Genomic DNA, 25,261 nt, shown 5'->3' on the forward strand with positions numbered 1-25,261 from the left:
TATTTCCCATGTTCTCAGTTGAAAAGCTCTGGAAGCTTGTATGTGGTGTGTGGGAAACTGTGCTCATGGATATTTTTAATGCTTATCCCTTTATTCTGCATTAGTACTGCATCGCAGAAGCAATAGCTTCAGGAAGAATATTCCTGCTCAGCTGACAATTCAGGAGGTGTTTCTGTCCCTCAGATAAAAGATTAAATTATGTCTTTTTCTCTAGGCTTTACTTGGATTTGTGTGTTCTGCGGTGCAGGAGAGGATATGGGTGCTTTTCTCCTGTGGCAGATAACCCATTAAAAGTACCTAATACAATTGAAATAACTGTTCCAAAGAAGAACCAGTTCTTGTCCAGTTAATTACAGTTTTTTGATGTGTCATTTATTTGAGTGTCTTACCACTGCATCTTGTTTCCTACAGAGCTCAGAGGCTGTCTGCTTTTATTAGCTGTGGGTGTGGCACATTGCAACAGAGGGAAATCAGCATTGCTTGTTTTCCTTGATGATAAAAATGCTACATTAATAGTCTCATATTTTAAGAGTATTATTTGGTTATCAACTGATTTTATAGGGGATTAAACTGCTCTTGCTGTGAATAAATGGATTTTAAGCTTCAGCAATTAATATAAATTTAATATAATTTGACAGATCCTAACATGGGTTTCAAACAGGCCTAAATCAAACATATTTGTGATCATTTTGGTGGTTCCTTTGTGGCATTGAAACTATTGTTCTTTTATAATCACATCTTGTTAAGGACCATAAATAAGTTAACTCTGCTCATTTTATATCAAAATAAACTTTGAATATTTAATACTCTTGTGTCTTTCATATAGTTACAAAAGACTTTTGAAAGAATATTGGGTGAAAATTCCTGCATGTTAAACAACTGCATGGAAATTATGACCTATTTTCAGATCCTTTTTAGGCAAATGATAAGATGGAAAAAATGCATTGGAACTAGTGTACGAAAATGGTTTATTGCAGTAACTGTGTAATAACAAGACTTGAGGAAAAACTGATATATATGGAAACTTCAGAGATTTGTTGAAATTCAGTGGATTCCAGCTTGTCTTCCATTTGAAGTGCTCATGTCTCACATTTGTTCCTGTAGACCTTCTTACAGGAATGTTTCAAGAAAGATGATGACTTGGGGTTTATGTCTACTGCATGCAGAATCACACCAAGAAAAAAGTGGGTTTTTTCCTACAAATATATATTATCAAACATGTGATTGTACTGTTCTTATATAAAACATTTGATTGTTGGAAATAATTTTTGTGTTGTTGATGTGGTTTGTATCTGATGGCTTTTTAGACTTAGTAACATGGAGTTGTGTTGTAAGCTGTGACCTGGGTTATAGCCCAGCAGAACAACATCTCTTTTGTTGTGGGCCACTATGGCCAGAGGGCGCTGCATTGGGACCATTGCATTTGGTAGCCAGAAGCTCATTAGTTCTCTCCTTTCTCTCACTCTGAGCATGAAGATTTAGGTCTCTTAGACTCCTGAAAGGTCTCTTAGACTCCAGCTCAGTCTTCTCCTCGGAGCTTGCAAGAGAAGTTCAGTTTATCTTGTGAATTAGTAGATGAAATGTCAGGATGGGAGCTAGTCTCAGATACACTGCTCACTTGGGAAGGGAGACCTGGGCTCAGACTACATACAGATATACAAATTAGTAATGATCTTAAACAAGGACAATAGTATGCCACTCATAATGCAAATGTGAGAGGTAACTCCATGCCTTTTATCTGATTTTAGTGACCCTCTAAATTCACTCATTATTGTTTGACCTGAAATTTTGTCACGAACAAAGTGAAGTATGCAAATTTCATAACTTCTGTTTGTGTTGCGTATTTGCATATGTGTATATAAATAAAAGTTACAAAACCCGCACACAGATAGACAACTGCTGTCTCAATTTCTGCAGACCTGTGTTTGGATATTTTGAGATTATCTTGGATCATAAAACTAAATTGAATTTTCATGCAACTCCATATGTTTTTGTTCTGGTGCTCAGAGCTAACTTAGTTAAGATTTTCATCTCCGTTCTATATATGAGAGGGGGCAAGAATGGAGGCCAAATTCTGCTTTCTTTGATAATTTACAGATTTTTCTGTAAATTTTCTCTATTTTTAACTAATGTTCATGTTGTTGCAGTGCCACCTCCAAAGACCGATTGATATTGGTGCCTTCTAGTAGAAAACCACTATTCCATTTGCCATTTATTATCCTACCCTGTGAAATTATAAGTGAGTAAAAATCCCCAAATCCAACAAATTAGGTTAGAGGCATGCATTTATATAGTCAGACAAAAGACCAATTTTTTTTTTAACTTAGAAATCTATTTAATAATCAATATTTGTGATTAATATTTTTTAGGGTCAGACTGTACTCCCCGAACCTTACCTTCTTGGATTATTTAGGCTAATATTTAGAATATATTTTATCTTCCTAAAAATCTTGCTGACCACAAAAAAATACATTGTACAGATGTTTTTCACATATTTAAATGGCAGTTTTCAGAGTGGTCATGGTGTCTCCATGGAGGCCAGCAAGACAATCATCTGATTAATATTTTCTTTTCTCAGGTGTCCTACAAGTAAGAGATACAAGTCTTTAAGTATAAAACTAGGTCATCAGTGATGTCTTTGAATACTAGGACTTTGAGGTGTAAAAACAAATTTATTTCCCCATATCACTTCAGTAAAAGCCAATCAATCTCCTATTACGTAAAACCCCACAGAATTTCTGTCTGATTAGGCTTCCCAAAAATTAACCAAGTTCCCCTAAGGTTCTCCTTTGCTTCACGCTATTACAGTTGTGTTGCTTGATGAATACTACAAGATGTCTCCTTCAAAAACACATTTTTTTTATATGTTCACCATAAAGCAATAGCCTACAGTACTCTTGTAAAGACTGTTAGAAGGTTGGCAAAGTTTGGCTTCCTTCCTCTTGTAGCAGAATTTGGCTCAATATGGGTTTATGCTGCATAAACTACTCCCCAAAGGTTTTTATAAGCTACTGCACCAGAAATCTCCCCTCCCTTTTGGGTAATAACTACTTACTACTTTGTGTATTAAGGGACATGTGCATCAAAATGTATTGACCTGAGAAGCTTGTGTTGTCTGAAGAACAATCCTCTTCAATATTTACTTAAAGCAAAAATAAACCCTGTTGATCAGTGAAACAGAGAGGGGAGACAGTGAAAGTCCCCCCCACCATCACCACTTGTGCCAAAAGTTTAATTTTTTTCAAGTCTGATTCTGAATGGGTATTGCAAACAAAAATTTTCATAAACTATATTGCAGATCAAACTCCTGGGGTTCTCTGAATTTCTCATGGGTAGATTTGAATTTGTGGACAGCTCTTTTGATCTGTTACTGCCATGTCAGAGCTATTGGAAGGACTTGTATGAGCAGCTGCTAAATTTTCCTTGAAATTTGTTGACAAAGTCCTGAAATCTTAGTGAATCACCCAGGAACTTGGACTTAAATGTGTATATGTGATCAGACTGGATATAGCATGGGCTCAGGGAAACCTATTATTGTCCTCTGAGAAGCTAAACAAGATGAAGTCATGTGCAGGTCTGATCTCATTAGTTAACATTGTTCCTGATCTCAATGTTGTTGACCTCTGAGGAGGCGTAAAGAAATAAAAGTGAATTGTCATGTCATTTCACAAGTCATGCTTACACTAACTATTTACTTTCCTGGTAATATTCTTAGTTATTGTTATAAATGGAAAATTGTGTCTATTAATACAGAGGAAATGGTTTAACAATTTGTAACCTCAATACCTGGTGGGTACAGTTGTAGAGAGAGGTACTTTGCAGCAGTGTAATAGGACTTGTTTTGTTTTGGTTTTATGACAGAAAATATTTGTTTTGAAGAGGAAAATAGCTAGAACAGTATTCCAGTAAAGTGTGATATTTCATACCATGTTTTATACTCTGGGTATATTGAGTAGTTTGTGACAGGCCACAATAACTTCACTGAAAGACTTAATCAAGCAGATCTACAAGGTTTTTTTTTGAGAAATAAGTGACTAGTTTATTGAATGCATAGGTGAGCTAAGGGAAGTAAAGCAAGAGTGCAGTTTTCCTTACCCCTGTGACATCTTTGTTGTGAGATCTCTACCTACAAGTGTATCTTAAAAGAAAAAAATTGAAAGGAAGTATGTCTAAAGCATAATCTACTGTAACAGAATGTCCTATTTTGTTTCCTGATCCTTTTTTCTGCTTATGTTTCTTGCTCACCATCTTCTATTTATTTTTTCTTTTTTAATAACTTCAGAATATTAAAAATGCTAGTGTTTATGTTTTAAGTTAGTGGCCCTCTTTGAGAAGGAAGATGCAACTTTTATGTTAGGGCTTTTTTTCCTTTCATTTTCTTGTTATACAGATCTGTAATATGATATTCCCTATATTTTGTGAATATTTTCATAGAAGGTTCTTTGACAAGTCGCAAAAGATAAATTATTGGCATTAAAGCTGTGTTGCTTTAGCAATAATTTCTTTTGTAGGGGAGCAGGAGTGATATGACAATTTATAAGGTGTGCGGACTCCACTTTTTCCCTATGGCTAATTCTAAATAAGAGATGTATTTACATCCAGTTTCCATATACCCTTTTTACATGTATCCTAATAATAATAATTAACATTTCATTATGGTGCTCTTAAAATTATTCATCAGTTATGCACTGCTGCACTACATAAATCCTCTTCAAGGTCTTAGATGGGTGTTTAGTTTAAAGGTACCAAAGAGATTTTGAGAAACAATTTAACTTGGATAAATGACATTGGGAGGTCAAGTGTGCCCTCCTTATTTAACATGGAAAAACATCTTATAGGATGCTGGAGTGGACTTCTAATTTCCTTTTATTATTAGAGTTCATGTCAACAACTACTTTTAATCACCAGAACTATAAAACAAATTCTGCTAGATATTACATCGATAGTCTTTTTCATGTCTGGATTTTCTTTTTGCCTATGGAAATAATATGCAGTATCTTCATTAAACATACTGGCAGCTCTTAAAATAATTAATTAGTCATGCTATGGACTTGGAAGACAGAGTAGCATAAGTAAAAGAAGCTGTTCAAAATCCTTTGAGGAGGAGCAATAAAAGAAACTGTGTTGATTGTGAAGGCAGAACTACCTGGAAACTCCAGAGGCAGAATTCAGTGAGGCTAGAGATCCCTACAGTGTTATGAGGAAAGATAAAACTTGCTCACAGAAATTCAGAGGTGGAGAATGGGGAGCATATACTGTTATCAGTGTGACAGCCTTAAATGCTTTGCTCTATAGTTAGCAAGTTGTCATTACTAGAAAAATTAATTTTATTTTAAAATAAAGTTGTAATAACCCCTTGAATTGGGTATTCACAAGCTTATTAATTTTGATGTAAATAGAAACATAAGTGGAAATGTATTAGCTTTGTGCTTCAGGTCTTCAGTTTCAAAATAGGAAATTTAGAAGAACTGGGAAAAGCACTTCAGGGAGTTCCTAAACAGAGAAACTCAGGATTTTTTGAGAGGGAGGGGAACACCATTACCTTTATAGTGGAAGAAGCTATCTGAAACTAGTGGCCCAAGAAAAACCCAATAAGAGATGTTTCCTCATTTAGCTGAAAGAAATGGTCATTCTCCAGAATTTTTTTAGAATTAGGGAGTCTATCTGCTCCATTCCTTCCAGGCTAATCAAAAAAGAAATCCATTAAAAGATTGAATGGAAACTTCTAAAGGCAGGGCTTAGTCACATATAATAGGAAATGTTTTAACAAAGAGTTTTTCAGCCAAAGGAACAGAAAAAAACCAAGGAATGAGGTATGCCAAGGGAAGATTAAATACCAATTTCTTTATGGGCATCTAGGTGTAGACTGAGAGGTGCATTAACATTGTTTCTTCTGTCGGTGAGGGTGATATAGCTGACTGTGAGAGCAAAGGTGAGGCATAACCTGTACTTAGTGACCGCAGGATGTATGTCAACGTCTATTAGTTGGAGTGATATGGGAGGTATGGAATAGTTGCTGATAATTTCCCCCTTCACTTAAATATTATGTGCAGCTACAAGACCTTTACTTTGACTTACCATCGGTAAATACTTCAAAAAAATTGCTGGAAAGAAAAATTGGAAATGTGGAGGTCAGTAAAAAGTTGCATGACGTTTTATAGGGACTTGGCAGAAACAGATGTTGTTAAACAAGCTCTACCTTTAAAAAATAATCAGTAAAGAGTGTTTAATGCAAGAAAATGTGGCAGATATCAACGTGGGTTTAAATAAAGCACGGTGCCACCTGAGAACTTAGGAAACATGAACAGCAAAGAGCTGAGATAGACAAGGTATTGGTCAAGGGAGATACCACTGTGGTGAAAGGAGCAGCACTGGACAGGGGGAATTAGCATTCATCAAAGTTAAGTCTTTAGATTTGTTGTGGTTCAGTACTTCATTGTCAACTCTGGCATAAAGTGTAGGAGTATGCTAAGGAATGAGTCAATGTTTTGGAGATATCTAGAGTTCAGAGGAGGACTAGATTTGCAGAAATGGAAAGAAGTTTAGCTTTACAATGTGCAAGAGATCAGTGTTCAAGTGTGTTAGTGCTTGACGGCTTATTCAGATTGTTTCTGTTTATTTGAGAATTCATTGTTTGGGAGACAAATCAGGGTAACTAGTTTGGTACAAAATGACAATGAAGGCTCATAAAAATGGTTTGAATGTAGGTGAAGGCCAGTTGTAAGCCAAAATATGCAAGGACAGAGATTTCCTTAGATGCAGACCAAGCATGGTGTGTGCCTGGGAAGCCAGCCTGCTGGCAGAGGTGAATGTGCTGCTCTGCCTGCACTGAAGGCTGGCCAGTGCCATGGCTCTGTGTCCTGTGTGTGTCCAAGTCACCTTTTCTAGAGCTGCCTAGATCAGCAGCCCAGATGGCACAGGGGTTTGAGGCTGGTATGAGTCAGACTGACAAATAGCTGCTGCTGAAGGGAGGGAGATGTTTTAGGAGGAAGGTAGGGCTTATGCCTGAGTGGACAGGGATGAGGGAGATATGAAGGCTTCAGTGTCATCTGTAAACAGAAATCTCCTGCTACCTCTTGCCTGACCCCAAGGCTTTACTTTGTGTTCTTGGTTCTTCCTTCTTGCCATGGAAATCTCTGCATTCCTACTAGGTGTCCTTCTCGAAGAGATCACCAGACCCTGCAGCTTTCTTCTAGTCTTGGTTGTCATTGTCACTGAAGATGACCAGAGGGCTGGAGGAGGACAGGCTGAGACAGCTGGGGTGGTTCAGCCTGGAGAACAGAATGCTCTGGTGATGCCTCAGAGCAGTGTTCCGGTACTTGAAGCACTGGGGGCCTAAAAAAAGTTGGAAAGGGACTTTTTACAAGGGCATGTACTGCAGGACAAGGGACAGGCTTCAGACTGAGAGGAGGTGAGTTTAAATTAGATGTTAGGAAGAAATTCTTTCCCATGAGAATGGCAAGGCACTGGGACAGGTTCCCCAGAAAAGTTGTGGATACCCTATCCCTGTAAGTGTTCAAGGTCAGATTGGATGGGGCTTTGAGCACCATGGTCAAGTGGAAGGTGTGCCTGTCCATAGCAGGAGGGTTGGAACAGGATAATCACCTTGAAGGTTGCTTCTAACCCGAGCCATTCTATGATTCTGTGATCTTCACTGCACAGAAGACCTACGATCCCTTCCAACCCTCTCCATTTGTGCTGATGAAATTTCCACGACCCCTGCCACTTCCTCAGGGTTGTGAAGCAGAGTTTTACTTACATAGTGGGAATGCTTTGTTTGACATGGAAGGGGCAAAAGAATACACTTTATTGCAAAATCATAGCAGTTAAATTTTATCTGAATAACTGTGTGAATCTGATCACACAGATCACTCTGGCAAAAGAAGGTTCACATTTCACGAAAGGACTCATAAAAGGAAGAAAATACATAGTAGGGATGAAAAGGTCAAGATGTTCTTAAGCCTGGAAGGTGACAAAATGGCTTCTATATGTGTGCAAGGAACTGAACTGAACACCAGGGAGGGAACAACTATTTGAGTCAAAGGATAGTGGTGGTATATACATGAGATGACCCACATATGGATAGTTATGGGATGGAAAACAGAAAAAAAATTATTACTTCCAATTAAAGGAGGTTTTAGAGCAACAGTCCAAGATTGATTTTAAGATTAAATTTGCTAAGTTTATCTAAGAGTTTATATGATGTGGCTATGTGTGATAACAAGGGAGAAATATTTGTGAACCTAGAGGCCTCTTCCAATCTAATTGAGGAAGACTTCTTATAATACAGTAGACATTAATGATTTTGCAGAGTTAGTTTTCAATCTCAAGAGCTTCCTTAAGAGTGAAATTTATGTCCTTTTTTGTATAACAGAACTTTTTCTAAAATGTCATGTGGTTTCCTAGGTTTTTCTGTACTTTCTGAATTACCGTTTTGTGGTTTTTGAGAATACACTCACGTATCATTGTTTAACACAAGCAAATTGATCTTCTAGCTGCCTGTGATGAAATATTTTATGAAAGATTTCCATGTTTGAATTGCTGTAATGGGCAGAAATGAAGGAAGGTAGTGCTTCAGAGGAGGCAGAATGGACTGCGGGAGGGAAGAACAACAGAAAGATCAGTGTGAGAGAGAAATCTCTGTTTATGTGAACCAAGTTTCTGAACATTAGGAGTTATCTGTAGGTACCATAGTTCAGTGATAAAAGTACACAGGCTTCATATATATTCTACCCTCAATCTTAGGATTAAACATGTGCTAAATTTTTGTCTCCTTTGATCTCAGTGGGAGTCTTCCTTCTTCAGTGGAATCTGTTTTCAGGACTGTGATGCAAGAAACCATCTCATTTTAAAGCATACTCAGGAGATCAATTTAAGCCAATTTAGTCTGGTGTCCATAGGTATGATGTTTCAAATCCCTGAGAAAGGTTTGTCTCTGTAACATCTCTTTTTAAAGCCTGAATTCTATTATCTTTCTAAACTCACAGTCTGAAATGTTTTATGCAACATTTTTCCCTGATTACAGATTGTGAACTGCAGGATCTGCAGTGAAATACCAACAATTTAGCTAGGTTGTGCCAGTAGCTATTATTATAGGCTTGGTCTGGGTTTCTAAGTAACTAAACTATGATATTCGTACATTAAATGTATAATTTATAAGTAAATGTAGAAATAGCATAGAATTTTAGGAGTGAGTTTTGTTAGCTTTAATTAGCTAACAAAAGGGTATTTTTCTCTTTGGTGTTTGTGTAAATTAATTTACTATTGGATTCACTTAATCCAAACTGCTTATTGTTGATTGTTTTCTATTTCTAGGGGCCAAATGTTGCAGTCTTTAGGGAAAACACTAATTCACTTCATTTAGAGTTTTGCTTGGATGAATGCCATGAGATTTGCCCCTAAAAGCCATTAAATCTATACCTGCACCAAGCTTTAACAAATATTTCTCTGTTGCATTAATGAGCTGCCTCTCTACACCCTGAGTGTATTCCCTTTGCAATCTAAAGTGCTCGTCTATCAAAATATTTTTCCATTATTAACATTCTTTGCTATGCTTCATTTGCTTTAGTGTAATTCAGTTTTAATTTAACATTGGAGTGCAACATAGGAACACGTTTCACTTGGTCCCAGTATTTTGGCTCTTAGACTTGGCCATGCTAGCATATACGAACAGGTGAAGTTTATAGTGATGTTTTCTGTGATGTACCTCTAAGTTTCTCGACTCAGGAAAATATCTGGGAGAAAGGCACCATGAGATCTGAAGATTTGCTTGACAGAAGATTTTCTGCTGTGATTTGTTCTTTAAGATTTTCTCAGATTTGTTGATGTCCAGGATGCTAAAAATACACAGAAACAAGAGTTGATCCCTACCTATGAGCTTTTGAACAGTTGTATCATATTAGAATAACTCATTTATATGTTCTGTAGCCCATTCTAATCTCTGTGACAGTTTTCCAGATGCCAAAGGAAAACAGTTTTTCTCTATGAAAATATAACCAAAAGAGATTACTTTAAAATGAAGAGCTTAAAACCTCTCCAGGTTGTATTCCCCCTTTATGGAATCTCTCTCGCTTGGGAGCTGCAGTGTGGCATTGTATCATTGCACCTCTACTTACAGATAGACTTTCTGAGCCATGCAGAGAGATGCCCCTTGAAAAGCAATGCTTTTCTTCTTGGGGAGATACAGTAAGAGTATACCTGAATTCAGTCATGCATTTACAGCTGACCATACTCCTCCGAGGGAGTAATCCAGAGGCAGGTTATCTCAGAAATGCATTGCTGACTTGTTTTTTTTTTTTTTTGCTAAGAAGCAATTTTCACTCCTCTTAATAAGAAGAGTGTTGTGTGCTGCAGCTTAAGAAGGACTCAAGTTTAAGATTGCTGGCATTTTGGTAACTATCTTTTCAGATAAGATCAGTCGCCTGAAAATCTCAGTTGCTGCTGCTGTGAAACTAAACCCCTGATGTAAATCTGTTACCATGAGCTTTCTTGCTCCTTACTTCTGAACAGTTTCATTTTTATCATTCCCATCATCACTGCTTGCCTTACTTGAACCAAGATGCTGCTTGCCACCCCAAGGGTAAAGAATGGAAAAGTCAGTCTTCTAGAAGAAGAAGCTGAGATCTTTCAGCCTGGAGATCTGTTCTGAAAAACTAGCATTTCCTTCATTTGACAATCCCAATGTGTTTTCTCTTTCCATCCTCTGTGTCTCATATGTTTCTCTATGCATTTAAACTGTGTGTTTTGCTTAAAGCCTGCACACGTCTTGCCTCTATTACATTGACCCTGATGGGAAAAATTGCTTTGCTGTCCTTCAAATCCCTGGTCATTGCACTTGTCACTTGCAATCCATGATGAATAGATGTGCATGGCTCAGTTGTGTGGGATGTAATCTGCTTCTCTATGGAGTGTTGTCCAGTCCACTAACTGAAGGAAGCTTCTAAAAGAGAAGTAGATAATTGAATGCAATGAAACAAACAAAGAAATAAATATGCAAGATGCAATCCTATTTTACTTCTATTTCTTTTTCCAAGCATTTAGAGCATAAACTATGTAATTCCTTTACGACAATATCATTTTCAGTAACTTGCTGAAAAATACAAATAAAATGTCAGTTCCCTTGGGAGCCGTTAGCCTCGAGCAAATTCTTGATGCAGTGGAAACAAGAACATGCTGTGAAAGCTGGTACATGAAATGCATCAAACTAAACATACATGCTTTTGAGATTCAGAACATATTCCAAAGAAGTATATGATTTCGGGGGCAGCAGTATTTCTAATTCATATCTTATACATGCATTACTGTTATTTATGCTGTCGTGCTCGCACTCATAACTTAATAATTGAATTTTTTAGCATCAAAGAACTGTAAGAAATCTCTAGTCATATCCATCTGGTATAGAGCAGCTCCAAGTCTGGCTATAGTGGGGAGAGGTGTGTCCCATGTTGTATGTTGGGCTGACCCTGGGAGTGCTGTTAAACATGAAGGATGTTTTGATAAATGTTAAGAGTTTCCAAGGGCCTGAAACATTCACTGTCTTCACATATGTTTAGATATTCTTTCCAAGCTATACCAACATAGTTTCTTTCCTTGGAGAACTCATTCTAACACATTTGATTGCACAGGGTTTGGACAACTTGGCAGTAATGACAGATATAAACAGTCTCTGAAATGAATCTCATATCCAAAGTTCCTTTGATTTGCATGTATTCTTACAGAGATTTAATGTATTCTTACATGGATATTAGTTGTATGTCAACATATAAAGTGTGCAAGTGTCCTTTTAACATAGGATATAAAGCTTCAATAGCTTCTGTGCTGTAAAGTTTAGAGGTTAGACAGATCTAACTTAACAATAGTGCTAGGGTTTTTTAAAGCAATCCTGAAGATGGGAATTATGTCAGACTATACGACTTCATTAATCTTGCTGTGGAGTCATAATATTGTCAATTTGTCTTGATGATCCAAGTTCTTAACTTTCTTACTTCAGAGTATCATTCAGGAGTTTATATTTTAATGTCTGTTTGTTCCAGCAGAATCTGGCCTGCACAGCATATGCTCAGCAAGCTTGAAGTGTGATTTATAGATACTTTCCTTGATCCACAGGCAGCAAAGCTACAGATCTCAGTTAAATTTGAGCATAAAAAGTATTTTGGAGACCCACTTTTGCTTAAGGTTTTCATGCCCTACTGAACATTTCTCCGACCCCTAGAGATTTCAAAGTAGACTTATTGTGTGGTTAAAGTAGTGCCTGTCTTTTCTCATCTCATTTGCACATCTTTTTTAGTTGCCTCTCTAATTTTTGGCACTGCCACTGAGGCACAGATTTGCTTGACTTTCTTATAATAACCTGTAAATGCAGTAGTCACTACTGTAGCCTTCCATTTTAAGAGCCTCCCATTGATGAAGCAAAGACACTGACACTGATAGTGCTGCTGCCTTTAGTGGCTGTGAGCTCCCTTGCTGCCTTAATGCTCTTATTTCCTCATTTTTCACACCTTGGTGAACAGCAGAAGTCAATCAGAAAAAGCCCTTTTGGATAACATCCGATATTAGAAGCCAGCTCATTTGAATTTGGGGAATATTTTGTATTGTGCATTTTAATTTTTCTGCCTAAAATAGTTTTCTGCTTAAAAGTGTCTGGAGGGAATCAGATTAGAAAAGAAGCAGGGGGGAGTCTCTGAGCTGAGACCAAAGGCAGAAGATTTTCTGTTGGAAAGGAACATTTTTCTGCTGCTTTGCAACTGTGAGCCAGTGCAGCAGAATAACTGTCCTGACAGAATGTGAACTCTGAAAGGTTTTGGTGTGTGATGCATCCTTCTGAGTCATGTTAGTCTAGTGCCCACTGTTACTGCTGACGTGATGCACAAGTGTTTCTCATCTCCTTGTCCTGCCTGCTCACTGTTTCTGGAGACTAAGGACTTTTGACTCATTGTGTTCCAGAACCAAATTCCTGTATGAGTGTGCACGTTGATAAATAACATTCTCTGCACCTCCTGAAAAAATGTGCTTCAATGCTTACTGAAACTCTACAAGGGCTGCAATCATTCTGTATTCAAAGTATGTTGAAATCAATGGTAAGAGAGTGTGGCCTGATAAATTCAATCATTTTTATCTTAGACGTTAAATACCAACACTGAATTTTTTCTGGTTTAGCTTTTAAAATTAACAGAAGGTAGATAACCAGATCCCTTGTATGACTTTGAAAACTCTTCACTGTCTCCTAGAAAAAATAAAGTTAGTTTCCAAGGAAAGCCACTAGGTTCAATATTACTTTGGTATTTCTATTTTTTAATGAGTGTGAAATGTAAGCTAATATGAGCAATAAAGAGTTGCTGGCATGTAGAGCTTTATTTTTGTACGTTTGGTATTTTGTTAAAATTTGCGTGAAACTTTTAAGAGGCAGTTGCAGAGCAGTGAATGTTACCATAGACCTTTTGTTTGATCATTTTGATTAAATTTGAAATGTCCAAATTACTACAATTTAAGGCATAAAGTTTGTTTCGGTATACTATAAATTCTGTTTTCTTGCTTTATGAATATTTTCAGAGTTTTAAATAAATGTTAATCTTACAGAAGATAATGACTTCTAAACCACATTGGTAACTGATTATCCTCTAAGTGACATTTTCTCCCACGTAGCTAGGGGCTTGGCTATATGAAAGATATCTCAGTAAATCCTGGAGCATCTAGCATTTCAAGTGAGAAGCAATGTAGCTGAAGGATTTAATTTCCTTTGTGAAATTGCACAGTTGTGTTAGTTATGTAGGTTTTCCAAACCAAAATACATGATATGTGATAAATACTGGTTTAGATCATCTTTGGAAAGAGACTGTTCTGTCAGCTGTCTAAAGTACCATTCTTTCCTGTGGATTGAGAGATTTTACTTCCTACTGATGTTTGTGAGAACTGAGAAATTTTGGAACCTTACATGAGATGCTTAGCACAGAGTCACATCCCAAGTGAGCATGGACCTGTTCAACCCATAGATCCAAGACCTTCATAACCAAACCAGAGTGTATGATAACCTACAGATGGGGTCAAATCAATTCTTTTCACATTTGTTTTGAATTAAAGGTCAAATTCTGGCTACTGCTTTATAGACTTTTTTTGTTGTTCAAACCAGAAAATAATAAATATACAGTAAAAAACTTTCAAGGTGCTTTGTTTTAAAATTCTTTTGTTATTCTGAGGAAGTTTTAAAGAAATAAATTGCTCAGTCACATCTGAAAAGGTTGTTCAGCAAATTTCTCCCTAAGGGGTACGATAGCAATAACATGAATCATAGAACTATGGGGAAAGGAAAATAAATAAGCACCAAGCCAAACATTAAAATTTTTACTTTTCACTCTTTTTAGTAGCCTCAGAAGCACATGGGTTAACAAAACAAAACAAAAAAAAAGTTTGCTCTTTTTCATGTCTCCTGCATGTCATTGTTATGTATGTAATTTTTATTTTCCCGTTATTAAGGTTTAAAGACAAAAAAGTATGTGAGGTCTTGATTTCAAGCATGTTTTGATTTGCTGGTCAAGTTACTGGTTTCTAATTGAGATGAGAGTGATCAAAGGAAAAGCTGAGAATAACTTCAAACTGAAAAGTTTAGAGTTCATAGCTGAAGGCTGATAGACAAGTATCCTCCTTGTGTGGATAGATGTAAAGGGGCAATGTGACACAAACTGACAAATTGGTTACATGGATACTTCAAAAAAAAATCGATGTGAAGGTCATGATCTGGATCATATATATTTCTAGATATATGCTGGACCCTGCAGCAAAGCACAGTCAAGCTGTGGATTAATGAGAGCTGAACTGAGCTTTTGTCTCCCTTTAGCCTGGGTTTTTATCAGATATTGCATTTATTCTGTCAAACAGAACTTCTTGCCCATCTTCTGTCTGGCAAAAATGGACTTTAAGCTGTATTGAAAAAATAACAGAAGAGTCCTGACATATAGGAAACAATCCTTGAGCACTGACAGAAGTTTTGACACGTAGCAAAATTCTTGCATTCTTGCAGAATGCATCTTCCAACCCATCACCTTTTAACAGGTGTGCTAAGACTGCACAGACTTGTATTTTTTCATAGTCTAGTGCAGATTATGAGAAGTATATCTGCCTTTATCATGAAGTTACAGAGGCTATGTTAATGTGCTATGAAAATGTAAAATAATTTGGATGAATAACAGAACGTGAATTTAATTCAGAAACCCTTAGGGTTAGAAATATTCTCATTTCAATGAGAGGCGGTTTATCCTTAATGAGAGGCTTATGCATAGCTGTCTGTGCACTGAGATGAGAATACACTCAAAACTACTTAAACTCGAGAGCTACGAATAATCTATTTAGAGTTTTTGTAGGCAAAAGAGAAGGAATTTTAAAAGTAACTAGTTAGCCCTTATTTGCATAAGAAAATTAGCTGAAATTCAAGTCGTGGAGGAAAATTCAAAGGGCTTTGTCACCTCTATTACATGCTATCTGATCAAATTGTACATGAAGGCAAATGGCCTGATCTTTTTTCCTATTTAAATCTTGCTAAGTACATTTTACAAAATTGATTATTTTTCTTCCTAAGAATCTTGTTAGTAAAGAAAATAGTTTCAAGGGGCTTTTTTCCCCTGAATTAAATTGATCATAATTACATTGCAAAAAGATGTTTACCAAATGTTGAGCATTGTTCTTTTAAATGCAAATTACTATTCTTTTAAATGCAAATTGATGGTTGTCTCTTATTTTATTTAGACTCTTCCTTAATTGTTCTTACCACCACTATAGTCCCTTTGGTTCAGAGTTAAGCAATTTCTTGCCTCCCATGTAGGGCAAATCCATAGGAGCTCCACACCCTGGATTTGCATGGCTGTAGCTACAGTCACAGAATACCTCTTTGATTCTCAGAAAGACCCTAGATTTTGGTTTTGTGTTTGAAGTGCAGCTTCAGAGCAGAAGGAAAATGCTCGGTCAAGATAATAGTGGAGGTAGTAGAGGAGAAAGGGTTTACAAAATAAGAGTGTGTGCCAAAAATAACTGCTGGCAGTACTGGAGAAAATGTATTTTGAAATGTAGTGTAGGAGCATCAGTACTTTAACAGGTGGTTATTGCTTGTGCCCACATGCAGCGTTTAAAATAACTGCAGTTTGTGCTCTGAAGTTTTGTACACATTAGGCTGGTCAGGAGAGTGATTCAATTTGGCTGTTTGCGGTTTAAACCAGACTGTGCAGGTCTTATTCATTGTGTGTACAGCTTTGTAAAATAGGATTGCATGAATTTTCAGGTAAAAATCAAATACAGTCCACTTATGGTGCTAAAGACACATTTTAAACTATTCTAAAATATTTTCTGCTATTTATTGTTTAGCAACAGCATAATAGATGTAACTACTTTTACAGTTTTACTTGACAATAGATTTTTTTTTTCTTTCTTGTGATTATAGGCAAATCATGTATTTAAGTTCAGGTAGAACTCATGTCGATTTCAGAACTAGGAAGAATGCTCAGCATTTTAAGAAATTCTCTGGGCTCATACATGGAAAAATATTGCTGACTTCAGATAATTCTTGCTTCAGTTGCTCTAAAAGGTTATTGCTGAGAATAATAATTTTAATAGACATATTCACTTTTGAATCGTATTTAAGATAGCTGTTGAAGCTAAATATTTTTCTGCTTCTTTAGGCAGTGGACACTCAATTTATCTGTCTAAATGCACTCATGCAGTTTAAAATGTCACTCACCTTTTACAGGAATTTACTTAATTTGATTTTTTTTTTTTTTGAGAGGAAGGTGCAGGTATAAAAATAGCAGCAAAAAAATGGAGAAGTGAAGTAAATCAGTTCTGACTGTAAAGTAGGCACGAGGATTTTGGGTACTTGTTTGAAAGGTGCAAAGGACAGTCCATAGAGAGCAAAATCCTCTATGCTGAGATTGCCTCTGAGCTGCTGGGGATGTTTCTGACAGCTTAATTGTGTGCATGTTGTCATTAGTTCTTGAAATATAAAGCAGTAAGGCATGTGGCTGTAGAGAGTGGAGCTTTGAAGAGCTTCAGACCCAGGTCTGTACCTTCTGCATCAACACCGTAGAAAGACTCAATTTAAATGCTAAAATATATTGTAGTCCAGATGGAAACCAGACCACGTGGATCATCCCACTGACTTCAGTTTTGCTCCTAGGGAGGTCACTTGCAAGTTCTTAGAAGCAGCCTGAGTTGCTGTATCTGAAATGATTCCTGAGCCACAGTGTCACTCAAAGCAGAGACTTCCTTGCAATTTGAGATAATCCCCTCTCTTGTTATGTTTTATTTACAGATAACTAAGACATGAGGGGGAAAATACTTTATTTTTATAATTTTTTTGTGAGGGCTTTCAAACTAAAAAAAGTCACTGAAGGCTAATCGCTTTCAATTCTGCAACCTCTTTGGAACTCCCTTTTCCCATCCTGACACTTTTGGTAACTGAAGTTTGTGGACTAAGCTTCCAGCTTTGCTTTCACTGTAAGAATGCCTCTCCGCAGGTTTTCTTGGCTAGGACATGATGAACTTAACCTTAGTTTGCTGTCTTCAAGTCTTAAAGTAGATGCTTTCTTTGTTAGCTGTAGCTGCCAAAATACATTATTATTTTTCTTTGAAGCACTCTGTTCTGTAGGGGAGGAACAAATAGAACCATGCTCAAAAGGGAAGAGGACAGCTCTCTAGAAGAGGTGGAATTCTTTAAAAACAAGTTAGAAATAGACACTCTGTCACTCCTGATCCGTGTCACAGATATCATCTAGTTTCATGCGTGTCTATCTGAGAGCTGAACTACAAATCATTTTAGGAAAGCTTTTATTTTTTTTTTTAACAGTGTTGATATAATGAAGGAATACGTGATACAACTGAAAAGTAACAGAACTAGTGCAAAATGTGTGTATTTAAACTATAATTATTTTTGAGATGTTTATAATACTGCAAATAAAATCAAGGGAGGTAACCAGATTTCTCTGCAATGGAATGTGAGGAAATGGGTACTACATTGATTTGCAGCAGCAGGGCAGGATGAGTACATGATATCTATGTATATATGGCCATGCTGTGAGAAAAATACCCTGCCTTCCTCCTTCTTCACTGAACCTCCCAAGGTCATGCTGATTTCATGCAGGATCTTGCCAAAGGCATTAGCTGTGCATAGTGGTTGCCATCCTCAGTTTGGCTTAAAGCAAGGACTCTAGTCAAAGCTAAAGGCAGGATGACTAGCTAATTTTTATCTGAAGATCCAGGCCTGCCATATTATGCATACTTGAAGTGCACTGGAAATGCTCAATGTAGACTAAATACAAGTTTTTGCTCAGGTGTGGAAGCCATTTAAAATCCAGGAGATGAATGGCAACTAGCAGGATAAAGGACTTAACAAGCTGTAGAGCAAATGACCATATCAAAGAAATGGTTTGAAGGAGCTTAAATGTAGCAAATGATAGATTTCTTTAGCTAGCAAAGGTGACTACCTGGAGGCACCTGGACTTCGCTGATTTTGTTCACGTTCAGAAACAGATTGCACCTGCTTCTACAATCCTGCTCTTGGGGAGCCCAAAGGTCTTATAGTTGTACATGCTAATGGATTATCTGAGTCGATGGCCGAGAGGGAATTTTTCTGAAAAAGGCCAGACTCAGCACGTGAATAACAGCTTTTCCATCAGTACCTGGGAATAGGAAGCATAAATGTTTATTTTTGTACTGTCTTGAGACTTGAATATGTGGCTGAGGCACTCTGTATCTGTATCTGTGTCTGGAAAGAGTGGGGTGTCCTGTGGTCAACAGACTTCTTTTTGACATCACAAAGTAGTGGGATGCAGCTGGGAACTGAGCATTTGGAGAAGGACCCCTGGATTCAAATGGGCCAGGTCTTTTTTCTCTTTATTTGCCAGAGCACATCTATGTCAGGTAAAGAGCAGAAGCAATTTGTTTGGTTCCAGGCTGGAAGCTGAGCCACAGCACCCATTTCTGTGAGAGAGCAGACCCACTGTGGTGTTGCTGTGTGCCAGAGAACTCTGAGGTTACTGGTTTTGTGCTTCAGTAACACAGGGAATTGGGCAGGAGCCGCCGTGGGCTGCTGGCCTGCAAAAATGGAACTCATATCTGAGTTAATGTGACACCTAATGGTTCTGGGTTTGGTTTTTTTTGTGACCTTTTTTTCTTGTGCATCTCTAATACATTTCTTCTAGAGGTATAGTTACAGGATCTGTTACACTTGCTCAGTGTTTAAGATTAGTTTTCAGTCAGTGGTTTTGAAGTTAGTCTCTTATAATTTAGGTCAGTGAACAGAGTGTATATACATTGACCTAACAGCTTTCTGAGCTTCAGTTGATACTACAAATAGGATTTTCTAATGTTTGTTTAAATATCTCGGAGGAAGGGAATGGAAGAAACCATATAAATGGCATAATTTGAGTAGTTTTATCATCTTTTGGAACAAAATGGATATTTACTATTTGAACATTATGAGACATTTACTACTTAAATCATCTCTACTAGGAAGCTTCTAATAGGAGTAGGAAAAGAAAAGCTTCCAGAAACATGAAGTTACCATGAAAAATGTATGTGGTTTTAGTCCTCAAATTCTTGTTTACTTTTGTGAATCAAGCATATATCTTAAGAAACAGTTTAATTTCTTTAATTGTAAATGCAAGGAACTTCTCCATTTTTTCTGTGTAATGGAAAGAAGTGCTTATGGAGATAATGGATGCTGGCAAGAAACTTACACGAAGGTACTGGAAAAGTAAACACCTTTTTTACTGGTCAGATATATTTGTAACCACATATGGTCTGTTGACCTGCTGAATATTTAAGTATATTACAAATGATGAGTTCTCAGTTGTTTTTAACTGAAATCAGTGATCTACTCCATAGAAATGTCTTAGCTTAAAGAAAATATGGGAAGGCATGTGGTACATGTGTGAGGAAAAGAACTGGTCTGCTGCTTAATAAAGAGATCATTGCTATCACCATACCTGACTGTATTTAAAATTAGTAGCAACCAACTAATGCTAAACGTTGTCTCCTTCAGAAACCTGCAAGAAGGATTGTGCTTTGTCCAACAGTCAGAAAATCCAAGCTCTATCAGAATAAGGAAAGAATAAATTATTTTATTGAAGCTGATTTTTGGTGATGGTACCCTTGCTGGCACTTGCATCCCACCTAAACAAATATTTTGACTTCTGCACTGTTTGTGTGGTTTTGGTGGTGGAAGCAAAGAGTGAAAAATAAGTAGAAAGGAGCTACTAGAGTGGAGGGATTAGAAGAGATGAGGCAGCTGATAAAAATGGGGCGTGAAGTAGCACAGTCTCTGGTTAACACAAATGAATTGGTATTGTGTAGGCTATCATACAAAATTTGGCTGTAAAGCTCTGTCTTTTTTCACAACTAGTACTGAAAAGTCCACTGCAGAAAGGGTAAAATAGAGTGGAACTAGTGAAAAAACTTAGATAATTTTTTGATTAAAAAAAAGGAGAAAAGTAGCATTTTTTCTAAATTTTCCAACCATTATAAAGCACAGATGGCTGTTTCCAAATGGTTTGCCTCTAAAATATTGCCTACTTCTATGCTAGCTGAATTTTTCAAATATTTTCTAACTTCAGAGCAGATTGCAGTGATCCAAGTGGAAGGTAAGAAGAGAGAGAGCTAGCCTCAGTAATGTCTATTTCTAGAAAAAACTGGCAACACGTCAGCCGTACATAGATGGAAATAGATTTCAGTGATTCTTTACTGACACCTGGTCAGTAAGGCAATTGAGCAGCTCCAGTTCCTGAACTAAACTGAAATAAACTCCACAAAATCTTTTTTTTTTTTCTTTCCTTCACCATGTTGTCAGTGTTACCTCAGTCTTATGAAAGCCCATATTGCATAAATTGTACCCAAGAAGTCCTCATATCACCTCATCTCCGTTAAAAAGAGGAATGTGAAAATACTGCATCTGGGTCTATGTGTGTTATATTGATTCTCTTGTCATCTGTGACCTAATTTGGAAAACCTCTTCAGGTCTACATTGCAAATAGTTTGGTACATATGGCTCTCCTCCCTCATGTCTTAGTCATATGCACACACGTGCTGTGTGGTTATAATACCAAATGATTAATATCTTTTGTTTTCTGTTTGACTGACAGCTTGTTTTTTATTTTCTTCCATTATTGCACAGATTACCCAGTTCTGTGACATTAAAAGAACACAGTAAAGTCTCGGACAAAGCCCAGCAGGGCACTAGGACTTTTGGGCTGAAGCAGTAGAGACTGCTGTGAGGAGTTTGGGGTGAAAAGAAGATAGAAGTGGCTGAGACACCGATGGACAGGACCAGTGGTACCCAAGTCAGGGCTTCTAGCAGGGAAGCTCTGACCTGTAGATGCTGCCTGCTCAGGGAAACACACACTGAACTGAATAAGGAAGAAACTTGAGGAAATAGAAGGATGAATGCACGACTGGGGTTGATGAATGGATTTTCAGAGCTGTATATTATCTGAGTCTGACAAGGTGTTGGTGTGTCATAACAGTTAAGTGAACTTTTATGTAGTTCGTCATTAGACTTAAGAACATGAATTTTATAGAGGCACTAAGAGCTCTTAACGGCCTTGGAACATAAGGGTGCACAGAGCAGTAACTCATTTTGGCATTTCCAAACATCTTCACATTTTAACAAAAGGATATTTGTGAGTATAACACCTATTAAAAAAAATTTTAAAATACTGTAACAGTCTACTGCAGTTGGTGGATTCAGTGTGAGTAAGCTGGAACATCTTGTACATGCCATTCGTATGAAAATCTGTGAGCACTTAATATAGCTTGCACAACCTAAATTGCCAAGTGATGCAAAGCAGATGAGGCCCAGCATGATTATAGGATCCCAGATTGAGATATTGTACTGATTAAAAAAATCTTTTTAGACCTACTGTGTATAAAAGACTTCAAGGCAATAAATACCAACCCACAAAGAAAATTTTTGGACCTGTAAGTTAGACAAATGGACACACATCATTCTGGCTGAAATAGGTAAAACTTGCTGTTGCAGGACTGAGAAAAGATGTTTGGATTACTTTTGCAGTCTTAGATATGAAAAATTTTGCATCCCAAAACCAGGGACATGTATTTTTGGGGGAGGTATTTCTCAGTTAATAACGAACAGAAGGAGCAAGCTGACTGATAAAAAGTCAAGGAAGTACAGACTGCCTCTGCCTCAGGAAGAACAAACCTGGCTAATGATTCCAGACAGAAACTCCTCAACAAGGGGCTGTGGATGTTTTCTGATTTATATTTTCTTTTTGTGTAGGAATAGTGGAAGTGACAATAAAAGATGGTAATAATATAAAATAAATAAGTTAATGTTTCTAGGCCATGGCTGTCCACAGGTAAATTTATTTAGCTAGGTTTTATATTTAGTTGTTAGTAGTTGTAATGCTACACTCATCTTACATTTTATTAACCCCAACAACTCTTTTGCATAATATTATATGATATATTTGCATTTTGTAGTATTCTCATTCTCTTCTATAGCTTTTTCTCATTTGTCTTATATGGTATGTTTTCAACTAAAAGCAGATTTTTTTTTAAAAAAAGGATGTGAAGACTTATATCAACTCAGGCACACTTGAGAATGGGAGAATAAAGTCTTGACTCCTGAAATGCTCCTGAATGTGATGTGAGTAAATGTAATAGGCAGATAAGAAAAATTATGATGAAAAAATATGTACTGCATTGATGATCATGAACCTGGCAGTATGTGTGGTTCTTTGCTAGCTCAGCAGAGACCCACTTCTTCCTCTATTTTAGTCCAAGCATTAACTTATGTGGACCAAGAAATTTGACTTTGTCTAAGGTACATAAGTAGCTTTAAACATAAATACTAAGTGTTCATATTTTATATACAAATGTAACCTTTATCTTGTCCCTTCTAAAAAGAGGAAGAAAAAAACTAACTTCTGAACTTAGTAAGGGAGAGTGAAAACAGATTCAGAGCCAAATTGTAAATGGGTGTCTTAACTGCATGAAGCAGTTGCTGAGATTAACAATGTGCTTATCTGCTTCCCTACATGGTGATTGGGAAGGTGGATTTGCAGAGACTTCAGGTGCTTTGATCGTGTGTCTGCTGTTCTGAGCAAACCACACACTCTGCACTGTGTGCTAAAACATGCTGTGGAACACGTGGTGGTGTCTGAGCTATGTGTGTGGAGCAGGGAATTCATGTGGGTAAAACATGGTCTGCTTTTGCTTTTCTCCTTTGTTGCATAGTCCTACCATCACAACCCAAAACCCCAGGCAGCTCTGGGTTGTTAGGATTTTTAATATGGTTTGCTGTGGAAGGGGGAATCTGACAACCATCTTAAGCAGCTAAAAATGATGTGTCAGGTTCTACTCAAATGAAGACATTTAAATAGCTATTGCAGGGGACACTTCTGTCTTTTGTTTCTGAAGAAGAGTAAATGTCTTCCTTTGCTTGTCTTTCTATGCAGGCATGAGACTTTTTTCCTTTTTTGAAATATGAGATTTTAAAGACCAGTGTTTAAAGAAACGTGAACATTATAATGGAAATAGCAGTCCTTCACACTATCTCCATCACTGTGTGAGATTTCTTATTATGCTCCTCTGAAATGATCTTGCTTGGAGGAGCAAGGAAAGGGAAGCTGCTTGTTTGCTCTCATTTGACTTCATTTGGGTTGACCACTAGATCAGCAGCTTTTGAGTTTTATCTTCTATTGTGAGAAAACTGCTATAGAGTCTTAAAGCACTGGGTGATGCTGCAGGGCTGGTTTTGGTTTTGATTTTTGGTTGGTTTTTTTTTTCCAATAAAAATGTCTAAGGACATAGTTTCTGAGTTTAGATGCACCTCAGGAGCAGCTCTCTGATTTGCTTTTGAACCAATTACAGTGTCCTGAGAAGTATACAGCAGGACTAATCATACTGTGTGTACAGATTGCATTCAGGTGTACAAAAACAAATGAGAAATTGAAGATGAGGTAGCTATGTCAGTAAATCATTCTTGCAAATTTCTTATGATTTTTATATACTATGTTCAAAATTAGTCAGCCCATTGGTGGGAACTGAGTGGGACATGACTGTGTCCCATATATTTCAGTTTTATTGAGGAAGCAGAATACACCATGGGGCATCAGGAGTACATCGGCAAAACTGGATGCCTGAAGCTGTCAGCACTCAAGACTGAGACTGAAGTCAACACTCATGGTTGAGACTGAAATTTCACAAGTGAGGAAGGATATTCACATTCTTTCTGAAGTAAATTTCCACTGGGAAAAGAAAATTCTCACTAATACCTTTCGAGTATGCCTTCTCCCATTCTCCATGAAGATTCTTACAGAATAACAGAAGCTAGCTGTCAGTAGTAGTAGCCTGCAACTCATAGCTCAGTAATTGCAATTTCTGCCATCTGCTGTTTGCATGCCAGAAAATTTCCTTGGGAAACGAAGTACCTGTTGAACTGTAATTAGTAGCTCATACTTGAAATAATAATTTAAGTCTGTATTTAGTTCATATTTTTGGCTTCTTTATGGAATCCTACTATGGTTGCCAGTGTGAAATTCTGTTTCATATTGTAACTTCTTTGGGTTGATAAACAGACATTGATCAGTTTACAGGACCATAGAATCATTTAGATTGGAAAAGACATTTAAGATCATCAAGTCCAGCTATTAGCCTAATACTGCCACATCCATTCATTAACCATGGCCTTAAGCACCACATCCACCCAACTTTTAAATACATTCAGGAGTGGTGCCTCCCGGGGCAGCATGTTCAAATGCCAGACCCCATAGTGGTGAATAAACTTTTCCTAAATCCAGTCTAAACCTGCTCTGGTGCAACTTGAGGCCATTTCCTCTTGTCCTATCACTTGTTCCTTGGGAGAAGAGACAGACCCCCACCCGGCTCCAACCTCCTTTCTGGAAGTTGTAGAGAGCAATAAGGTTTCTCCTGGTGGTGTAGAAGGTCCCTGGCCATTTTCCCTTGGGGTATGGACTGTGGGGTCTTCATTCTGATCCCTGTTCCTGTCTTCCTTCTCAGGGAATGGGGTACCCAGAGAACTGGTCTTACTATTGAAGACTGAGGCAAAGAAGGCATTAAGTATGTCACCCTTTCCCTCATCTTTTATCAGTGTTTTAGTCCCCAAATCACATAAAGGATGGAGATTTTCTCAGTCCTTTTTCTAATGTATTTATAGGAACATTTTTATTGTCTTTTACAGCAGTAGTCAAATGATATTCTAGTTGGGTTTTGGCACTTCTAATTTTCTTCCTGTGTAAACTCACAG

The 25,261-nt window shown here is 37.3% G+C and overlaps 1 protein-coding gene across 11 annotated transcripts in view; it reads left to right on the top strand.

Moving 5' to 3' along the window:
• DLGAP1 (DLG associated protein 1) overlaps positions 1–25,261 on the top strand; it is a 405,566-nt gene that overhangs the window by 16,556 nt on the left and 363,749 nt on the right. The window contains exon 1 of one of the 11 annotated variants that reach the window (XM_085052615.1): positions 22,576–22,639. The exons of the other annotated variants lie outside the window; for them this stretch is intronic. The gene's annotated coding sequence lies outside the window, so the exon portion shown is untranslated. Of the gene's footprint in view, positions 1–22,575; positions 22,640–25,261 lie in introns of those variants that run through there. 11 annotated transcript variants of the gene reach the window in all.

Source organism: Lichenostomus cassidix, chromosome 2 (assembly GCF_008360975.1).
Source record: "Lichenostomus cassidix isolate B80296 chromosome 2, HeHo_3.0, whole genome shotgun sequence".
NCBI lineage: Eukaryota > Metazoa > Chordata > Aves > Passeriformes > Meliphagidae > Lichenostomus > Lichenostomus cassidix.